General features: G+C 37.5%; 1 long non-coding RNA gene across 1 annotated transcript; it reads left to right on the forward strand.

Moving 5' to 3' along the window:
* The first annotated feature begins 434 nt into the window (after positions 1–434).
* Positions 435–22,388, forward strand: LOC136855536 (uncharacterized). Its single transcript, XR_010858059.1, has 2 exons — positions 435–650; positions 20,530–22,388. It is a non-coding gene; the product is annotated as an uncharacterized lncRNA (long non-coding RNA).
* The last annotated feature ends 795 nt before the right edge of the window (positions 22,389–23,183 follow it).

The following is a 23,183-nucleotide window of genomic DNA, read 5'->3' on the forward strand; positions in this document are numbered from 1 at the left end:
CAGGAATGAGTATCTGTAACAATTACCTCAATGAACTCTAATTCTTGATGTTCTCGCTCTATTTGGTACGCTCTCGAACCTACAAGCTTTGGAAATCAAATTAAAGGCTTTCAGTGAAGAGAGCATCACCCCAACTCACAAAAATGCGAGGAAATCGAAAAGGCACATATATCGGGTGGATGTGACCATGTCGGTTTTATATAATTAGGAATAATCACACCAACGTGCATCCGTCAGAAATACAACAACACTGTAGGAGAAACTAAAACTAGTAAATGACTAAAGTTTCCACATGATTAAAATCAGAATATGATGGAAATAATTTGCAAAGACTCTGGAAGCACAACTAAATCATAGTATACATTATACAATACTCAAATGGAAACAGCAAAGAACCCACCCATCGTCGCTGGTGCAACACCCGTCTCGCGACAGTGTTAGTACTATCTCTGTTTGGTGTCCGTGGATGGGTCCGCGCCTCTGGAAAACTATATCTGTGATTTATTTCATTTTTCGGTATTATATGAAGTAACTGCCTGTACATTATATTCGGTGCCATGGGATTGTTACCCTATTTGGAACAAGTTTACAATAGCCATTTAGAAGAAATCGTTACTGTTCTAATATCATACATCGGCCTACATGTCAAGGTACTGTCTCAAGATTTTTCGTTTCATCGTTTTAGTGAATAACGTTTCCATGGTGAGTGGTGGGGTACAGTAGTAAAAAGGGAAATTTCAGGGGCAATATATTCATGGTAACTGTTGATGATCAGTAATAAAAGGGAAATTTAAGGAGCAAATAAGCCTAGTAACTATCTTTGGTCAGAGTCAGGTTGACTTACTCTTCCTTCTACAGTATTAAGACTATACTTCCATTATCCTTTGGGAAACTGGCGATAGTACTCTATACTCGACCCCAGGGATGACAATCAAAATCTTTGTTAGCTATACTGTATATGTTTCTGTAGGGTACTTCTCCGGTCTATTATTTCACGATCCTCTAGCATGGCCACAGAATCTACTGCATTATGGAGCGTGAAAAGTTCAGAGTACCTATGTACAGACACCGTTTAGCTTTGGGTATATATTTTTAGGTAATTCTATATATTAGCTCCGTGCCTGTTTTTACCTTTTCTACTGGTTTTTTCTACACTTTAAGGGGTTCTGATACTGGCGGTGCATCTGTTTGTGGTCGGCCAAATGGAATGTCCCTTCGCCGTGTTTAGTACTGGCTCGGGGGAGGGGTACCCATACGTTAACAAGTTATTGTCCTTGCCGGACGGGATATGAACCGTTCTGAACAGACGTACCTGCCCTCTGTCTTGTGAAAATCGCGTATGGAAACCCTTGTTGGATGGACTTCAGGGGTTAATTACAGGTTAATTACACTCGAGCGCCAAAAATTAAAGGTAAATTCATAATTAGCAACCAAAAAACTGTAGAAAAAGTCAAGTTATAGTGCTGTTTCCGCCGCGGAGCTACTATATAGTTCTACCTTTTTTTATTTGAGCCTGCCAGCAGATGCCCTTTCTTGAATTATTCACCATATGAAAAACTCAAACATCATCAGTCTTTTCACGTTTCAATTGTCAAGTATGACACAAAGCTGGTTAGTGTTTGGAAAGATAGCTCGCCAAAACCGATGAATTGTATATTTCCAAAGTGTCCGTCGTGTGGTTTGTTATTTTTTTTTCTCTCTCTCTCTTTTTAGTATTATTGGAGTAGGGAATGCCACATTTTTGTTTTGCTGATGGCTAATAGATATAAGGGACCAGAGCACACGAAAAGCAATTGAAAAAAGATATAGGGTTCTTGTTTCATGAAAACGCCTTCACCTTAGGTTAGATACAAAGGATACTTCCTGTTAACCTAACCTAACCTAGCCTAACCGAACTCGATAATGTACGTACTCTGCAAACTTTTAAATTTCCAAATCTAGATTAATGAACATCGCAGGCAGATGTTAGTGCGCGATATCTTAAATGTTTTAACCGTATTTTTTTATTTACTTCAAGGTACCGGGGCCTTCAATGCGCAGCAGCAAGATTAGCCTAATAGTAGTTATTTGGAAGAAATTATTCAGGAATATCAAGAACATGACCCTAAAATGTAAAGCTGCTTCATTCATGATATTTGAGCCTTCCAGTGTAGGCAAGCTGATTGTGAAGTTCCTCATGTGAAAAGTGGTAGGGTTCAGAAAATGTGCTATCTATGTCATTGAGACATGGGTGCTGGCTGTCATTAAGTAAAAGGCGGATAAAACAACAGCCACGAGAGTTAGACTAATTAAAAAAAACGTCAATTAGCTATTTTTGCCAAGAGAAATGTGCTAAAGGGAAAACATATAAGTAAGTGACTGTTTTAGGACAAGGGTTTGTAGGCTGAATGAAGGCAGTATGCTGGTTTATTAGGTCAGGTGAGGGAGCACTTTAGGGCCACAGTATAATGTTAGTAAACTATGGAAAAAGGTCATCTAGACCAAGCACCCAAATTATTTTAAACAGAAAATTAAGGTTCTGTGAATGACACACACTTTAAAGACTGTAGGCTACTACGGGGGAGGACTCTTAGACCAAAAAAGGAAGGGATTGGCAGCACAGTGGAATTTCATTGAATGATACATGGCGAGTCTTTCGAAGCTAAATGAGGAAAAGCTTGAATGTTTCCAGAATTTTGATCAAGCTGAGAATTTGGGAACAGGCAAAACTGGAAGTCTCCTAGCCCACGCAAAGGAAAGGATGGCTGAGGACAAGGTCCTGGGAGTCCACAGCATAATCACGAGGAGCCAAGCTGAGGTTTTGAATGCTTAATAGCCAGGATTCTTAAATAAGAGGAATTTTGTTTGTACGGTCATTAAATCATTGTGGAAATCTCTAATGATTCTCAGAGAACATTTTTTCCAAATCATTTTTTATCGAATGCATTACTGAGGAGGAAAACCATTCATTAATTAAGCCATCGTTTTCATCGTCTGGTAGATATGTTCAAATTTACGTAAAGAGTAAGGTTAGGTGAGACCAGGTTAGTGCCCTTGGAACTGGTAAGGTCCTATGACCTTAAAACAGGTCGTTTCTTGATAAAGCTAAGTATTTTATTTTTAGAAACTTTAAAACAAAGACTCGCCCATCTCACGGTATCATATGTTTAATTTAGTTTTATATTTTTGTAAAGCAAAGAGGTATAAGACGAGGTTAGATAAGGTGAGGTTGAGTTAGAAATAACAAGGTTATTCAAGTAAGGTTAAGTTAGTCACCCCCCGTTTCTCCATTCTGCAATATTTATAGTCAATCCGTAAAGGCAGTTGCTCAAAAGAGGCGGGAAAATATTCAAAATATCAGTCATTATATTGCTGTGAGATGATATTTTGCAGAATTATTAATATGCGCCGAGAAAATAATTATATTTATTGATGCCGGTAGGTCAGTTTACTTTAGCCTAGCAACGCTCGTATTGATTTTTGTTTCGTGAATAGATATTTAGCTCATGAGGTGGCAAATGCACAATGCTATTTTGTGGCATAACTTCTTTCTTTCTCAAGCTTAAGGCTTAGCAGAGGAATCCTCCCAATACAACATGTAACTGATTGCTCAGGTGTCGTTGAAGCCTTAAAAGGAAATAGAAAATCGAAACCTTTGTTTAAGTAGGGAACTGGAATTCACTTCTCGCCTGCTGTCTGTTTTCGTTAACTGCGTGAAATTAATGGAACCACTTCTCTGTCGGGATATTGAAACTCGAGTGGACGTTTTACAATTGTAATGAGAAAAAAAAGGAACCATACAGGGAGTGAACAATCGGCTTTATATAATCATAAAATAATTAGTGGAAATTTAACCATCTTGCGTCTCAGATGAAGTCGGAGATGTGCCGAATAAGATATCGATGATTGAAAACCTCTTTGTCTTTTTCACTCATTTATTCATTCATAAATTTATTTTGTGTGCTAGACCTATTTTACATTCGCCTTTCCAAAATATCTGGCATTGCTCATAATTATTCCAGGTATCATCTCAACACAATTATTTTTGCCTGTATGACACCTCGTGGGAAAACTTATGAACTGAAAAGCAAATATTCTAATGTATTGTTTTTTTTTTTTTTATTAACGCAGAAGGCCCCCTTGAGGGAAATCAGTAAGACTAATTTTGTCTTCAGGCTAAAGATCAAACCCATTGTCTACGTAGGGGGGTAGTGCCGTCAGTGCACCTCATGCGGTGCACTGTAGACATTACTCAAGGTTCTTTGCAGCGTGCCTTCGGCCCCTAGCTGCAACCTCTTTCGTTCCTTTTACTGTACCTCCTTTCATATTCCCTTTCTTCCATCTTACTTTCCACCCTCTCCTAAGAATTGGTTCATAGTGCAACTGCGGGTTATCCTCCAGTTACACCTTTCAAACATTTTACTGACAATTTCTGTTTCAGCTCTGAATGACCTCATAGGCCTCAGTGCTTGACCTTTGGCCTAAATTCTATATTCAGTTCAATTCAATTCAATTCAAAACCATTGTTCTTTGCTTAATAAGTACTTCAAGTCAACAGCAAGATCAGCTAGAAGTAATGCGAGTAATAGTAGAAGTCGTTACAGCGCAAGTTCTTGGTTCCTTGACTACATCTCATGATAGTCGTAGTCGTAAGTAGGCAAATAGTACTATCAGAAATATTCCAAGCCTAGATATGCTTAGGGGCTGGTGTACCAGTTCTTCTGGCCCATTCGAAAATTTCACTTATTTTCCGAGAAATTGACTTCGCAAAGAGAATTTGCAAAATGAAGCGTGACATACACATAAATTTTATTCCCATTTTTCTTCATTCTTCTGTGTGGAAGAGAGAGAGAGAGAGAGAGAGAGAGAGAGAGAGAGAGAGAGAGAGAGAGAGAGAGAGAGAGAGGACTTTTGTCACAGGTGGACGGTGCGTATTACTATGCAAATGAGTTTGTTTCTGAAAGGAGGCTTATTCACTTTACAATAGTTCTTTGTGCATGACTTGCGTTAGGTACGGCTACTTATGTTACTGGAGGAAATTCCATCTTTTCCTTGTTCTTTGTCTGACTCTGTCTTTCATGGGCATGTCATTAAAAACTACAAAGCATAAAAGCTAAAGCAAAACTGAAGCACTACAGTGTCAAGATTAGAAAGGTATCCTGAGTGAGACATAGGCTAATCATTCAGGCTGGCTTCTATCTCTCTCTCTCTCTCTCTCTCTCTCTCTCTCTCTCTCTCTCGCTTCGGTGTGAGACACTGCATTCGCCGTCATATCTTTGGATGACACACCAAGACGGAACAACCACATCACTCAAGGAAGCCGGAAGCGAACAAGACGCATGGCAACTGCTGCTCACCTCTCTTTGGTATAGAAAGGCACTGCGTCCTCTTTGACCTGTGCTTGCTGTTGCCAAATGGGCACCAGTTGTTTTATTACCCTAAAATCGGGCGCCTCGAAGACAGGACAGGGCCACCTCGCACCTCGTGTGGCCCTGTCTTCGACCTGTGGCATTAGCTTGCTTTGCCAAGTCCTTTTGGGACTAGGTTCTGGGAATAAATTGGGCCAGATAGTAATGTATTGAGAGTAAATATTAAGTAATGGGTTAAAATGGGACGGAAGAATAGTTATGAAAGTAAACCAGAGCATAATGAGGCTTAGGTTCATTTGTTACTTCTTTATCGACTGTTACTATAATGGGGAGTAAGTACTCTAGGATCAAGAACCTGTTCTGCTATAGTGGCATCTAATTCTAACTACTACTAAGGGAATCAGAGCCGATGAAACACGGTTTTTGGCAATACCTTTTTATCAAAGCATCGGATAAAGGTGAAAGTTGTCAAGTGTATATTTTATAACGTTACCTAATTTTTGCAAATATTATTTAGTACCAAGTTCAATAGTTCTGGTACTTATTAGAGTAAAAGTGTGTTTCCTATGCCAGAGTGATCAAAATTGCAGGTAAGGGTTTTGGACACAATAATGACGTCACAATTAGAAGTTTACATGTGGGGAAAACGTCTCTTCACTGTGGCTCCGCTCACTTGCTGTGACATATTCACTAGTTATATTAGTACTCATCTTAGGCTTCAGCGATATCAATGATGGCGAGCATGTTCAATAATTTTATTATTATTTTGTGGAGGTTTTACCGCAACTTCCACAGCAGCTGTTTGGACTAAGTTGTTAGCTTGGAATTCTTCCATTTTTTTTTCTTGATATTCGTATAGTTTCTACTCTACAAATAATTCAATGCATGTAATTCATCCACATAATAAAGCAGTCCATAGTTCATTTGTTAGATCTACATCTATTCAGGGCGGGAATACAAAAAGACAATCCCTTTTCTAGTTTGACAGCAAGTCAAGTCAGGAACGGCCACTAGAAGGTAGCATTCAAATGAATAGCAATGATACCTCATTGCCCTCAAATGTTGGAGGTGTAAAGGTCAACGCCATTGTTTTATTTCAGTTAATGTAACTCATTGCTATTTTTTTTTTTTATTTGTCATACAGTGCCCTAAACAGGTAATGGTAGGAGTAAAGATATCAGTCAAATGTAACACGATTTATATTGATATGCATGGAAAGGAAAATATACTGAAATCAGTTTGAATGAGGAACATATTGTTATAATCATTTTGTTTTTAATTGTTATAGATGTACAAATAAAACGTCTAATACTATGCATAATTTATTTACAAAATGTCTTCATCGTCACTCTCGAGGAAGAGGCCGTCATTCCCGTCCTCATTGTTGCTAGCGATGTCAATGATGACTGGTTCCCGAATCCACGCTTTCATGGATATTGTCTAACAGCTCCTGCCCACACTTCTGGGATAGCCAAGTAACTATCACCCACTAAAGAAATAATGACCTATTCACGCTATAGTAAATCTTTCCACGGGTCTTCTCGCTTGTATACAAAGTGGCAAGCTGTAGCACAAATGCAGTCTTGCAACCACGGGGGCAACTCCACATCCTGCTGGCATTATCGAATTTGTTGAAGCCCATACTGTGAGCATATCCATTCACCGCCTACCTGGTGGATGGGCGGAGCATCATGACATCATATTACGTTTACGTCACGAGTTGTTTGAGGATCCTTGTGTTTGATTTTCTCGGTTCCGGCATCGGTGACTTCATTTTACTCTATAAATATCAAAACTATCGAACTTAGGTACTAAATAATACTTGCAAAAATTAGATAGGGTTATAAAATACACATTTGCCAACTTTCACCTTTATCCGATGGTTTGAATCCATTAGTAGACCTATTATTAACTGTATTACCTCTGGTTGCCATGATTTTCATGAGGCTTAACATTTTGTTTATTTACATGACTGAAAACATTAATGAAGAAAGAGTCCACACATTTGGATTTGATCTATGCTCTACCGACGAAATTAGTCTAGGGGCGGTTCTGTTTGTCCTCTACAACGGTAGTTATGATTCAGACCGTCGTCGCAAGGCATTCTGTTCGGTCAGTTTCCGTAAGTTATATCCACTTTCTAGACCGTGGTTATTCCTGAGCAAGGAACTTCCGGAATCGTTGATATTTTTCTATAGAATTAGTGCATACATCTCGCTTGGTAGAGCGTCCTCATCTCTGCATCTTGGCTAGGTGCCATATGTCACAAACTGGCTAGCGCTACAGTTTTGTCATTCCGTTCCCTCAGTTTTGTGGAAGAGTCTTTCTGACTGTTATGGTGCTCGTATGCTGAAGACTGCATGCACTGTTGCATTTGTTTTTCTGACGTTTTGCTGATCTATGTTGAATTATCTGCTTTTATTTGTTATTTATCTATTCCTTCGCTCTGTTTCCCAGTTTTCACATATGGGCATGTCTCTGGAGACAGGCTTGGCAAATTTATTGCCTTTTAGACTGATGGTGTGAAAGTGTGCACATTTTTGAGAAACGAAGTAAAATAATGATATAAACTGTTTCGGCAAACAGTTTACCTACTTCTTCCCAATATGAAACCTTTTGTTGACGGAACTAGGCTATACTGGGCTTTGGTTAAGCGCGCTGAAATGGTTACACCACCACATGCAGATTAGTATTTATTTCCTTGTTTCGAAACTGTTACGTGAATTTTGAAATTAAAGTTGGGGTTGCTTGAAATTTTTTAGAATTTCCTTGGAATGCTTGTCTCACTGTACCTGAAAATTCGTTCATTTGCGTTCGTACGTTCATTACAACGTGGAATTGTCTGAGAAAATTTCAGTTCATTGACCTCATTCATGGCATTGTAGGCCTATGTTTTTCCTTTCATTTTTGGAAATTTGGCTATAATAGACACGAACTGCAGATACTGTAGGTCACATTTACCAATTCATTATCCTGTTTATTGTAAAGGTCGTAACGACTCGAGCTTGTTTGTTTCATTTTATTCGCCCCGTTGGGGGCTAGTGCCGTCAGTGCACCTCCTGCGGTGAACTGTAGGCGTTACTTAAGGTTCTTTGTAGCGTCCCTTCGCCCCTACCTGCAACCCCTATAATTCCTTTTACTTTACCTACGTTTATATTCTCTTTATTCCGTCTTTCTTTCTTTCTCCCAACAATATTGTATTATAGTGCAACTGTGTTTTCCTCAGGTTTTCAAAAACCATCTTATCTAAATTTCCCTTTCAGCGCTGAATGACCTCATAGGTCACAGTGATTGGCCCTTGGCCTAAGTTTTTATCCATTCCATTCCATTATATTCAAGTTGCACTTTCCAGTAAGAGCCTCGGCATCACAAATGAAATGAGTGAAAACCTTTGTCCTTCGTGGGATTCGAATCTGCTCTTACACCATGTAAAAGTCTACCATTCATGTCTTACTTGTGCTTTCACTTCTACAAATCTCCACTCATATCCAGCCTCCCTACTCATAGTTCTCATCTAATTAGGTCTAGGTCTCCCAACTCTTCAGTGTCCCAGTGGAGCGTAGCTTACATAACCAATCCATCTCCATTTTCCCTTCGTCATTAGATCAACTACAGTATGGTGCTTCCATAATCCCTTTGATGTTACCATTTCTCTCCCTGTCCTGCTATTTGACTTTATTCTTTAAGCTTTGTTCTTAAAAAAGCTAAGTCTTTTAGATGTAGTTTTACTGACATACCATGATTCATATCTATATAGCAATACAGATCATATTAGGCTAATGCATATCCTTACTTTTTTATGCAGTTGCCCGTAGTGATTTCCTTTTTAAATCTGTTTTATAATATTCTAACTTAGGAGAACCTTTAGTTGTATTTGAGAGACAATTTATTATAGTCTCTAATTTATTTGAAAGACATTATTTCTGTTTTCCTTAAATTTATTAAATCCTTTATCCATCCAGTGTTATTTCATTATTTTGTGCATACTCTACCCTCATTATTTCTGTTTTCCTTAAATTTATCTTAATCCCATCTCTAGATATGTCCTTTCTTTGATCTTTTTATTACAACATGCATTTTATCCTTTTATTGTTAACTTAATCAAGACTTGTAAATGTTGTGATGTTTTGTTTATTACAACAGTATTCTCTGCAATTTCCAGGTCTATCATCCTTTTATTGTTAACTTAATCTAGACCTTCTCTTTGATCTTTAATCAATTTTTCTATTGCAAAAAGCACGATAAGGGCGAAAGCAAAGGTGAAATAATATCCCCTTGCAGCACCCACTATTTACTGAATATTCACCTGACAAGGCCCCATCATCATTAACCCTGGCCTCTGCTTCGTTCATAGATAATTCAAATTTGTTTTACACTGTCGAATGTCAAATGCCTTCTCTCAATCAACAAAAGCTATCAGGAAGAGATTTTTAAATTCCATAAGCTGCACAAGTCTTGGCATAAATATCTGATATGTAATACTTAAGTCTTTTCTAAATCCAGAGTGTTTATCATTAAGCATTTTATAACTTTCTTTCCCTAGCCTACAAAGGATGAATATGCTGAATATTTCATCACAACCGATATAAGTATTGTTCCTATAGCTACCACATTCAGTCATCTTTGACTTTCTCTTCCCAATCATCAGGCTTTGTTTCCTCATGTCATATTCTGGAAAGCAGCTTGGTTAGTATGCAAGGTATCATTTCATTTTCAGCTAACTTCATCTCCGCAGTTATTCCATTAAGTTTCCTTATTACAAATTCCCCCTCAAAAACTGTGAATTCACTCCTTTAGTACATTCAGTTCTTCATCAGCTTCTGGTATGTCAAGCCCCATTGTATTAACCCTAGATCCTTTGTCAACTGTTATGCTGGATGCTTTTAATTTCAACTTAAGTTTTGTAGTGACAAGGAGGTGATCACTGCCAGAGTCTGCTCCTTTGTAGCCTCTAACATTCCTAAGCGTTGTTTTTCTCACTAGATCAATGGCTATATGATCTGTTTGGTTTCTGTGAAGTGCCAAATGGAGATGTCCAAATATTTAAGGATGCCCCTACTTAGGAAAAAATACCTGCAATTGCAAGGTTATTTGCAACACAAAAAATAAAGTTGCACCCTATTTTAGTATGCAGTCTCTCCCAGGCCTTCCTTTTCCATTGCATCCTCCATTTTTTTCATTGTTCCTACCACTTTGGCATTGATATCACCAAGAGCATTTCTCATATTGCTCTCTGATATATCCTTTATAACATTCTACAGGTGTATTAAAATTCCTCTTATTTCTTCTGGGAGTTTATTTGTTGGTGCATGGCACTATACAAAATGCAGTTTTAAAATTTCCAGCAAATATCTGCTTTGCACTGCTTCATTCAGTCGATGTCTTTACTATATTTGGTGTTAAGATCATGCCCACTCCTTTTATACCAGTTACATTTGCACTTCTTGAATAAACATGTTTGTGACTTTGGGAAACTGCAGACTAGACTGGGGGTCATTTCTAAATTTTGTCTATCCACTGACATTGGGGATCCATTGAAGAATAGTTGGCTAAATACACTAAAGTGTCAGAAGTTTCTTCTAGCATGCACTTCCTAGCTAACTTATGGCCAGTGACCCCTGCCGTTGGCTATTGGTTTTAACCAAGGTCATATGCCAAATTTCAAGAGCTGAAGCTGAAGAGACAGAGTACTCAGTGATTTACCTTATTCGTCATTCCACTGCCAGTTATTTCTCATAATCAGTCACGAATTTTGATTGTGTATCCATTACTTAAGGAGATGTGAACCTACAAGGCAGCGGTTGCTCTACCCTGGCTCGGAGCTCAAATCCAGGTCCTGTCAGCTAGACCAGCTCGACCAGCTGGACCTAGTGCTCACGAAGGACCAGGGATGCAACTCCTTAAAAGGTTTTTACAAAACCTGCACCAGTTACTGTTACTATATATTCATTTTTTCCCTCTGGTCCCACTCCACCAAGGGCACTCTGAGAGTCCCGCAAACTCAGTTAGTCACATACTTAAGAATGTAGACACATTGAGTTTTTTTTTTTTTTTACGGTGTACTCCATATTAATTGTCAAACCCACACTGTCATAGCACCAGAAAAAAAGGAAAATATTGTGCCGGCTTTGTCTGCCCGTCCGCTCTTTAGTCTATCCGCACTTTTTCTCTCCACCCTCAGGTCTTAAAAACTACTAAGAGGCTAGAGGGCTGCAAATTGGAATGTTAATCATCCACCCTCCAATCGTCAAACATTCCAAATTGCAGCCTTCTAGCCTCAGCAGTTTTTATTTTATTTAAGGTTAAAGTCAGCCAAAACCGTGCTTCTGGCAACATTACAGGGTAGGCTACCACCGGGCCGTGGTTAAAGTTTCATGGGCCGCGGCTCTTACAGCATTATACCGAGACCACCAACAGACAGGTCTATTTTCGGTGGCCTTAATTATACGCTATAGCGGCTGTACAGAAAACTCGATTGCGCCGAAGAAACTTCGGCGCATTTTTTACTTATTTTCTTGAACGACTTGATACTTTCAGTCCTCCAAAACCCACTTCACAATCAAGGTATGATTTCCACACTCTCATAGAACTCGGAAAAAAGAATTCCTTAATTTTTTTTTAACAACTCGGCATTTTCAGTCTTCCAAAACCATTTTACAACCCAGATATGATTTACATTTGTAAGTCCTTATAAAGCAATTCATTGGAAATAATTGATACAGTTCTGCTCTGAATACGATACGTAAATGTAATCCCAAACTTGGTTAATAATTCTCTCTCTCTCTCTCTCTCTCTCTCTCTCTCTCTCTCTCTCTCTCTCTCTCTCTCTCTCTCTCTCTCTCTCTCTCTCTCTCTCTCTCTCTCTCTCGTCTAGATTGACTTAGAACCTTTAACTTCCCGGGGATAGCAAATTTGAAATTCTCATTATGGCCCGTGCAATTACGTAAAGCTGACCTAAGCCTCTGGATCCCCTGCTCTCCTTTGTTGTAATCTAACCTTGTAAGTCTTGCTTATGCAAAGCAAAAACCTTGCACGCACAGAACGCCAATGCACGGCGGGGCTTCCGTCGAAGCGCTGGTGCGGGGCGGGGGGAAGAAGAAGAGAGATTGTCAACTTTTCTCAGGTCAGGTACAGCTGTGTCGGTGCGGATTTGATGTCATTGTCTCTCTCTCTCTGTTATGTTGTACCTTGATGGGTTTATTTGTATATTTCAGACGACATGCTAACATGTGACTTCTTTTGCAGTATTATTTATATATATATATATATATATATATATATATATATATATATATATATATATATATATATATATATATGTGTGTGTGTGTGTGTGTAATTCTAATAGCCACAATGCCCTCTTAACTTCTCGAATTCTTCGTGGTTTTTGGATGTGCTTGTAAACTGAAGCCGTGACATCCAAACACAAGAAATTGAAGAGACTTGTGATTGCTGGTCGCGGGAGACGAACCCGGGTCACCTTGACCACAAGGAGGTCACGTTGCCGTGGTCAGGTCGGCAACGTGACCTCCTTGTGGTTAAGGTGACCTGGGTTCGTCTCCCGCGACCGGCAAATCACAAGTCTCTTCAATTTCTTGTGTTTGGATGTCACGGCGTCGTAGTTACAAGCATATCCAAAAAGCACGAAGAATTCGAGAAGTTAAGAGGGCATTGTGGTTATTAGAATTACATATGTGTCTGGTAAAAGTGACTAGTAGATTACACACACACATATATATATATATATATATATATATATATATATATATATATATATATATATATATATATATATATATATATATATATATATATATTTATATATATATATATATATATATATATATATATATTTATATATATATATATATATATTTATATATTCATATATATAATATATAATATATATGTATATATATATATATATATATATATATATATATATATATATATATATATATATATATATACAGTATATAATTTTGAAAGTCAGGTCTATGGTATGGACAGGAGTACTTGATAGTGAGTTACTGTAGGGGGTAGTGCCATCTGTGCATCTCACATGGTGCACTGTAGGCTTTAATATGGGTATTTGCAGCGTTCCTTCAGCCCTCAGCTGCACCCACTTTTAAGCCTTTTTATTACTGGAAACTCCATTCTCTCTTCCTTTCTTCAGTCTTGCTGCCCAACCTCTCTAACTATTACTTCTTATCCAACTGTGGGGTTTTCTTCCAGTACCACCTTTAGAGATCCTCTTACTTCATCTCCTTTATTTTATGGATCTCCTTTATCTTGCTGTCCAACCACTCCAACTCCCTCCTTTCACTGTGCTAAGCGCTGAATGGCTGAAAGTTCCCCAGTGGTTGGCATGACAGCTTAAATTTCATGGTTCAATCAATCATTTCTTCGGTTGTACGACATCACCTAATTAGTTGATTTTATGAACTGAAAAGCAGTCGTTGAAGCCTGTGCAATTTTTATTATCCTACTATCCTAAGAATTGGCAACGCCAGTAATAATAATCATCATCATCATCATATCTCACCCATATGCAGGAAGTGCAGTATGCAAGACGAGACCATAAACCACATAGCAAGCGAATGTCCGGCGCTTGCACAGAACCGGTACAAAAAGAGGCATGATTCACTAGCAAAAACCCTCCACTGGAGCCTGTGCAAGAAAAACCAGCGGCTCTGCCTTGCACTAATAAGTGGTACGAGCACTAACCTGAGGAGGTAATAGAAAACGATCAGGCAGAGATCCTCTGGGACTATGTTATTAACAGATAGGGTGATACGTGCCAATAGACCTGACGTGATGTTGATTGACAAAATCAAGAAGACAGAATGACTCATTGATGTGGCAATACCATGGGACACCAGTGTAGATGAGAAAGAAAGAGAAAAAATTGATAAGTATCAAGACCTCAAAATCGAAACAAGAAGGATATGGAACATGCCCGTGGAAATTGTACCCATAATCATGTGAACACTAGGAACGATCCCAAGAACCCTGAGAATTAATCTAGAAAAATTATATGCCGAAGTAGCTCCAGGACTCATGCAGTCTTAAGAGTGTGCTACTAGAAACAGCGCACATAGTGAGAAAAGTGATGAACTCCTAAGGAGGCAGGATGCAACCCGGAACCCCACACTATAAAAACTACCCAGTCGAACAGGATGACTTTGATGGACAAAAAATATATAATAATAATAATAATAATAATAATAATAATATATAATATAATATATAATAATAATAATAATAATAATAATAATAATAATAATAATAATAATAATAATAATAATAATAATAATAATAATAATGCCTCCGCTTTTTCCCTGTATTTCCAGATTGTATTTTCATATGCATTTCATTGGTTGTTATAGATGTTGCCATAATTGCAAATAAATGTAAATTTTGGTCGAAACTGTCGGTGGAATTTCTTTATGGGTATATAAAGTGCTTGTGAAATTGTGATATTTCATACTTGGTCAAGGAATCCATTTGTATATGTAAATGAATACACTGAGTTTGTGGGTGTGCATAGATGTACCGTGCATCTGTACGTGTGTTTACTACTATGTGCATTTTATGTAAGTTTCGGTTAAGTTAAAAAATCATACTTGGTATTATAAGGCATTACGACACAGATAATCATGCTAGGTAAGTGTTGCTTACTGGTGGAGAGAGAGAGAGAGAGAGAAAGAGAAAATATGGGGGTTTTGTTTTTGTACCAGTAATTAGTACAGAAACATGGGACTAACTAAAGCATTCCATGACATAAAATTATTTTGAATATAATGAAAGAAAAATTTTAGAAGTAATTGAACTGGTTAGATATCTAAAGCAAATATTAATAAAAAAAATAAAATAAAAAACTAAAATCGACCATATCAAGTGTCCGTTATTTGAATGGAGAGAGCGCGTCCAATTGTATGCCTTATTTTTCTGGCCTCGGCTTGAGTCAGCTGGTCGTGTGTTCGAGAAGTTTGTTGTTTCAACGTAAATAGAATTTTGTTTACCCGGCTGTTTGCAGTGAATAGTGACAGCAGCGAGGAGAAAGAGAGAGAGAGAGAGAGAGAGAGAGAGAGAGACTACTCAGTGATTTGGGCGTTTGAATTCTCGCTTAGAACGTTGCTCATAGAAGCCCGTTATTCTGGTTGTCCAACTTTGACAACAGAGTTCATTTATTTTACACGGCGTGATTTAACACTGGATACGATCATAATACGTACATTTGTCTTTTGATTCATTAGTTTATTATAATTTTAATTTATTAAAGCCGCATCTGCTTATTTTGTCTATATTGTAAAGAACTATGAAAAAGACTTAAGACTAATTGGCCTATAGCTGCTTAGGAAGAATTGAAGTCATTAAATTTTATTGTTATTTACGCACTATTTCATAAGCGTGCACTTTCCTCCATAAATTCTTGTGTTAAGCAGGAGATGTCATGATTAAGTGCTTTGCAAATAATTATTTAATACTTAATTGCATTCAAAGTTTATTCAGGCAATGTGTTTGCGTGTGCGTTTAGCTGTAGCTGTTTCATAGATAAGAATGTCTTGCCCCCGCGTTAGGCATAATTGCTCTCTCTCTCTCTCTCTCTCTCTCTCTCTCTCTCTCTCTCTCTCTCTCTCTCTCTCTCTCTCTTGTGTACCAATAAATCATTATTCACTGGTTAACCGTTGTGTTTCTTTTTGCGACACAGCTTTGGTATTCTCTCCTTACATCTGTTTCCTGACATACAATCTCCCTTCTTTGAAAAGGTTTATCGCTTTCTTCTTTGTTAAGTACAACCTTTAAAGCTTTCTTTTCCTCTCTCTAGTTCTCTTCAGCTGGGCTAGAAAAGGACACTGGGTTTCCCTGCCCTTTGTGTTTCCCTCATAAAAAATCAGGCGCTGTTGCTTTCCCTTCATCAGAATGCAAGATCTTAATCGCTTATAAGTCTTGGGGTAAACAAAGCACGTAATCTCTTGAAAGAAAAAAAGTCTTAAGAAGGTTGAGTGTGGATTAGACAGATTCCTTTGGTTTTTTCTTCATCGGAGCAAAATTCTCTCTCTCTCTCTCTCTCTCTCTCTCTCTCTCTCTCTCTCTCTCTCTCTCTCTCTGTGTGTGTGTGTGTGTGTGTGTGTGTGTGTGTGACTTGGTGGGAAATAGTCTCGTATGTACTAGCTGTCCACGAAAAGATAATATTTTATGTTTCTTATAAATTACTTAAGATCTGTTTTTTGTTAAGTTACAGAGTATGGGAATATTTATGTATCAAACAATTTCATCATTAGTATTTTTAGTCTTTTGATATAAATTGTGTATATTTTTTATTCACCCCTGCTTCTCACTAATTAATTAACTTGTAATTAAATTTTTTTATCATCTTTTTACATTATTACTTATTACTAAGTTTCATTCACTCAAGAGACATTTCTTTTAATTTTATGAATTTTGGAATGTCATCATCGTTTTCCGGAAGTGATTTTGCTATCATCGTCATCTGAAATTTCGTTACGTTTTCTCTGCAGGTGGGTAGTGCCTTCAGTGCATCTCACGTTTTGCACCGTAGGCATCACTAAAAGGCGTTTAGCGGTGTCCCTTCGGCCTATAGCTGCGTCCACTTTTCAACCTTTTACTTTACCTCCATTCTTGCTTCCTTTCTTCCAACTCACTATCCATCCTCGTTAACTAATTCTTCGTTGGATAAATAATAAGTATACCTTAGTTTTACCAGACCACTGAGCTGATTAACAGCTCTCCTAGGGCTGGCCCGAAGGATTAGACTTATTTTACGTGGCTAAGAACCAACTGGTTACTTAGCAACGGGACCTACAGCTTATTGTGGAATCCGAACCACATTATAGCGAGAAATGAATTTCTATCACCAGAAATAAATTCCTCTGACTCTTCATCAACCGGCCGTGGGAATTGAACTCCGGCCCATCGAGTGAGAGTCTGAAACTCAAGCGACTCGGCCAACAAAGGGCTTTGTTCTTCGTTGGAGGGGTGGATAGAGCTTGCGCCTGGCACGCTGTTGGCCCAGCGTTCGACTCTCCTACCCGGCTAATGAAGAACTAGAGGAATTTATTTCTGGTGATAGAAATTCACTTCTCGTCATAATGTGGTTCGGATCCCACAATAAGCTGTAGGTCCCGTTGCTAGATAACCAGTTGGTTCTTAGCCACGTAAAATAAATCTAATCCTTCGGGCCAGCCCTAGGATAGCTCAGTGGTCTGGTTAAACTAAGATATACTTAACTTTTTTTTTATCCTCTTTAACTATTACCTCTCAGGGCAGCTGTGGCGGTTCCTCGTAATTTCACCTTCAGGTGTCTATAATACTCCATCGCATTGATTTCCTGGAACTCTCTTATCTCGAACTCCTAGTTTTCACTGAGTCAAGAGCTGAATGACTGAAAGTGCCAAAGAACTTGGCTTTACAGCCAAGAGTTCATGTTTCAGTCAGTCATCCTTTCTCTAACACCTCAAATAATTTTTATTGATACGTTCTAAATTTTCCATGAATGTGTATGTATTTTTACGACTGCGAAAAATAGACGCACATGATAAATGATAATGATAAGACGTGATTAATCAAAGAATTCCTATCTCATGAAGTTTTTTTTATATACTAGTGATTGTGGAAAAATGACTGTTATTGTAAATGAACTCTGACGCACGATGAATCGTAATTGATAAATAGGTAATACTTAAGTGCTCATTTTGTTTATTAATTAGTCACTGTAAAAGAGCTCTGACGTACGTTGAATCGTAATTGATAAATAAGTAATGTAAGAGTTATTATCGTCGTTGATATTTGCACAGAGAAATAAACGAGCAGTCCAGAAGTTAGGCTAATACAAACCCTGTCAAGACTTCTTAAATAAATCAACGAAAATAGGATTATCTCTGCCCTCATTCGTTAGATATAAGGAGAAAATGTAGACACAAATAAGAAGTAACAGTGACACACGGTCCTTCTGGTATGACAACCCATGTTGAATTAACAATGAATGTGTTAGGCTTTTGTAACGGACGAATATACCTTATCTAGGTTTATGGGGGTCTGACATGAGAGGTATTTGTCATTATGTCGTCTCTCTCTCTCTCTCTCTCTCTCTCTCTCTCTCTCTCTCTCTCTCTCTCTCTCTCTCTCTCTCTCTCTATATATATATATATATATATATATATATATATATATATATATATATATATATATATATATATATATATATATATATATATATATATATATATATATATATATATATATATATATATATATATATATATATATATATATATATATATATATATATATATATATATATATATATATATATAATATATATATATATAATATATATATTGATATTATATATATATATATATATATATATATATATTTCTCATATTATAATATATAATATATAATATATATATATAATATATATATAAATATATATATATATATATATATATATATATATATAATATAAATATATATATACATATATATATATAATACATATATATATATATATACTTTGAATTAGGGCAAAAAATTCTAATATCAGTTCAAGAAAACTTACTTGTTCTTTATCAAATAACAAAACTATTTCATGTCTCAATAAAATGTATTCACACTTGAACAGCAGATAACTCAAATAAATTTGTTCTTCTTTTCAGATCTTACCCATAGATGATGGGTCAAGACTTAGCTTTGAACAAAGGAAATTCATCTTAAAATGCCTATTGAAAGTATGAAAACACAGCTGAAGTCCAGAGACAGTACAAAACTGAGTTTCAGTCAGATCCACCTACGCGCGTAAATATCTCACGAACCATTAATAAGTTTGAATCTGATGGGACCTTGTAGAATGTACACAAGCACCGCTCCGGAAGGCCATGGGCATCAACCAGCCCCAGAATGCGAGAAAATATACTGAAAAGTTTTTAGAAAAGTCTGAAAAAATCTTTGAGGCAAGCAAGCCGAGACGTGGGGATTTCAAGAGCATCTGTCCATCGCATTTTAAGGCGTCATACTCTATTCTTCTGTGTGGATCATCGTCACTGATAGCATGGATCAATGTAGAAATATAACTTTTCCATTTCAGGCACCAGACCGGATCTTGTGTACAGTACATTATGCAAAGTCCCTTCAGATTCAAACTTATTAATGATTCGTGAGATAGTTACGCGCGTAGGTTGATCTGACTGAAACTCTGTTTTGTACTGTCTCTGGACTTCAGCTGTGTTTTCATACTTCCAATAGCATTTTATGATGAATTTCCTTTGTTCAAAGCTAAGTCTTAACCCCATCAAATATTTTTATAGGTAAGATCTGAAAAAAAAAATTTGAAGTGTGTATACATTGTATTGAGACCCCTTGTATACATATACATATACATATATACATATGCATATACATATACATATACATATGGGTATGTATGTGTGTGTTGCTTTTGCCAAGAAGTCGATCAACCCTGAGCCTGTATGATTTCAGAAAAGAGAGGGCAACAGTCACCGTAGACTCAAGAACGATTCTTCCGTGGAGGAATTTTCCACGAAAGTACCCGTATGTTAGTCCGTCAGTGCGCCTCACGCTGTGCACCGTAGGCATTACTTAAGGGTCTTTGCAGCGTCCTTTCGGCCCCTAGCTACAACCTTTTTCATTCCTTTTATTTTGGCTACGTTTATATTCTCTTTCTTCAATCTTACTTTCCACCCTCTCCTAACAATTGATTCATAATGCAACTGCGAGGTTTTCCTGCTGTTACACCTCCAAGCCTTTTTGCTTTCAATTTCCCTTTCAACGGTGAATGACGTCAGAGGTCCCAGTGCTTGGCCTTTGGCCTAAATTTTATATTTCGTTCATTCATCCTGACTCTCGCCTTTTTGTCTTGTTAGTGCTCTTTCGTTCTTACATTTCTATTAATCAGTTTCACTAGCTCTTCCTAGGGTTCCCTCCCCTCCCCTCCCTCCTCCTAAAACTCCCGAGAGAGAGAGAGAGAGAGAGAGAGAGAGAGAGAGAGAGAGAGAGAGAGAGAGAGAGAGAATTGGGTCAGTCTTGTTTGTGTACTACGCCAGTTATTGTGCTTGAAAAAGTTTGTTTTATATTTTTTACTTTTTTAAATATCTATACATTCATTAACCCAAATCATTCCCTGTTCTATTCACAGATATTCCAAGAACTTTGTCAAACGAAAGCCACCTCCCTTTTGCTGGCAGCAGGAAGGTAAGTTGATATGTCTTGTATATCTCTTGCTGTATCGTTGATAAACATTTCTTTTTTAAATTGTAAACTATTGGTTTGATGCAAAATTTGGTTAGAATGCCTTAGGGAATTGCTAGGTTTGTTTACTTGACACGATAAGACTATACAACAATCTAAAAAAAAAGCTCCATTAAAATACACACACACTCAAACACACACATACACAACTAAGAGGTCTGTGACTTGCCTTATCAAGCTGTGCTTTCCCAGTATAGAATGCACATAATGTGAAAAAGACAGAACAGAGGTAAGAGAAATTGAGTGAAATTAAAGGAGAATAAAATCTGAATAAAATGAGTAACTAAGAAAACAAATAGCGTAGACAGTCTACCGTTGCTCATCGTGATCATCAAAGTTATGTCATACTATACCCTGACGGGGTAGATCTGAAATGGTAGGGGTCCAGTGTCCATTTGTCCATACGAATTAATTTTGTAATTGTTCCCTACCCTTTCTCATAACATGCTCTAAATCTGTATTCCAGTAATTCTTTGCAGTTGTTTTTATTGCTTTTGAATGAACATTAATTATACTGTTATGCAAAAGATGAACACGCCTCACTTCAATGTGGCAAGATGAAAGCATCAGAGGAGATCGAGGAATATTCAGTATGGAGTCCATGTTCTCCATCCATCGTGGCTTTTTTTTTTTTTTTTTTTTTGCTGTAGTTTCTACTGATTGCGGATTGGTGGTTTGGGGGTGGGTGGGGGTTTGATTTTGTGGGGTGAGGCGGGGAGAAGACCGCATTTGAACTCCGTTCATACTAACACGTAAAATGCCACTTAATCTTAGTGCTTAAATCCGCAGTATCAAGTTTGGACCATTCATACACAATACAGTAATATTGAAGCTCTATAATTTCTATTTTCAACATTTTCCGCAAAAGTCACTGATGATGCTTGAAATATCCGACTTGGTTAGCCTAACAGCTGTTGGACTGTGCCACAGTTCAGGCTAAATGTATTATATAGCCTAGGCTTCATCCTATGTTAGGTGACTGATGACTAAGTTTGTTTATTTCCTTATTTTGTATAACTTAATTTTAGATTATTTTTCTGTATCCGGTTCAGATTATCTCTTAACTGCGATTAAGATGGTCTTGCCGGATCAAGTGCTTTTGTTTGCATTATATGCTCAACATGAATTTAATTGCTGGTCTCGGATCACTCAAGCACGAAATCCGTTTTACATTTCATGTAATAAACTTTATTGATAGAAATAAACAATGATCTGGAGTTCATATTCAAATAAGCATGCTTTGAGGAAGGAAGATTTCAATGTAAACCCTGTATGCACCTTTGCTATATCGTACTAGCCACAGCCAAACATTCTCTCTCTCTCTCTCTCTCTCTCTCTCTCTCTCTCTCTCTCTCTCTCTCTCTCTCTCTCTCTCTCTCCCCCTTTTTGGGTGTCTCTGGACTTGGCAGTATGATAACGAATACTGTTAAAGAGGACAATATGGCGGCTACCTTTCTACGATACAAATGCCAATCTCAGAGATTGTCCCAGAAAGTAAAACTATCATCTACGTATCTAAGCCAGATCATATTGCGGGATTTGATAGACGACAAAATTTCTGTTTCGAAATATTCCATGTACAAGTTTGCCAGAAGGGGTGATAGGGGACTGCCCATGCTACAGGCAAATTTTTGTTTGTAAAAATTACCATTGAAAGAAAACGCGTTAGTTACATAGGCTTAGATACGTAGGTGATATTTTTACTTTCTGGGGCAATAGCTGGGGAGACTTTAATGAATTTTTTAATGGACTAAATTCGCTAATTCCGACCATAAAATTCAAAACAGAATGGGAAAAAGACGGAAAATTGCCGTTCCTAGATGTACTGATCATAAGAGAACAGAACAGATATGCTTTCACAGTATATAGGAAACCCACTTTCGCTGTTTCCTACATTCATTTCTTAAGCTACCACGATGTCTCCGTAAAGATCATGGTAGGGTGCAACTTATTCCTCAGGGGACTTAGAATATGTTCAAATGGGTACCTAGATAAAGAATTCAACACGATCCGCTAACACCCAACGCAACTGTTCTATCCACCACACATTATCGAAAGGGCTATTAACAAAGCGAATAAAATATACTACAGAGGTCCCACTCACAACAGACAAATAGATTTTAACTACAAAATAAAGCTTCCGTATGACGAAAACATCCAAAAAGCCACCGAACAACTCAGGTCTAACAATCCTTTTATTTTCCATTATCCCAAATCCATCAGGAGCTCGCTCATTAACGTATACTTAAATAAAAAAGGGGAAGAAGCCAGAGTTTACAAGATTCCGTGCAGCAACTGTAATGATATTTACGTGGGGGAGACGGCTAGATCCCTCTCGCAAAGATTAATAGAGCACAAAAGATCAGTACGGTATGCTTCTTCGGAGAGTTCGGGGATTTTCCTACATATCAGAGGTACAGGCCATTCCATAAATTGGAGTGGGGTGGGGCTGGTTTTCATAAGTAGCTGTCAGTACAAAAGAAAGATGCTGGAATCTGCTATCATCAATCAAACCAACAATATGAACTTGTCAGGAGGACA

This window comes from Macrobrachium rosenbergii, chromosome 3 (genome assembly GCF_040412425.1).
Source record: "Macrobrachium rosenbergii isolate ZJJX-2024 chromosome 3, ASM4041242v1, whole genome shotgun sequence".
Taxonomy (NCBI): domain Eukaryota; kingdom Metazoa; phylum Arthropoda; class Malacostraca; order Decapoda; family Palaemonidae; genus Macrobrachium; species Macrobrachium rosenbergii.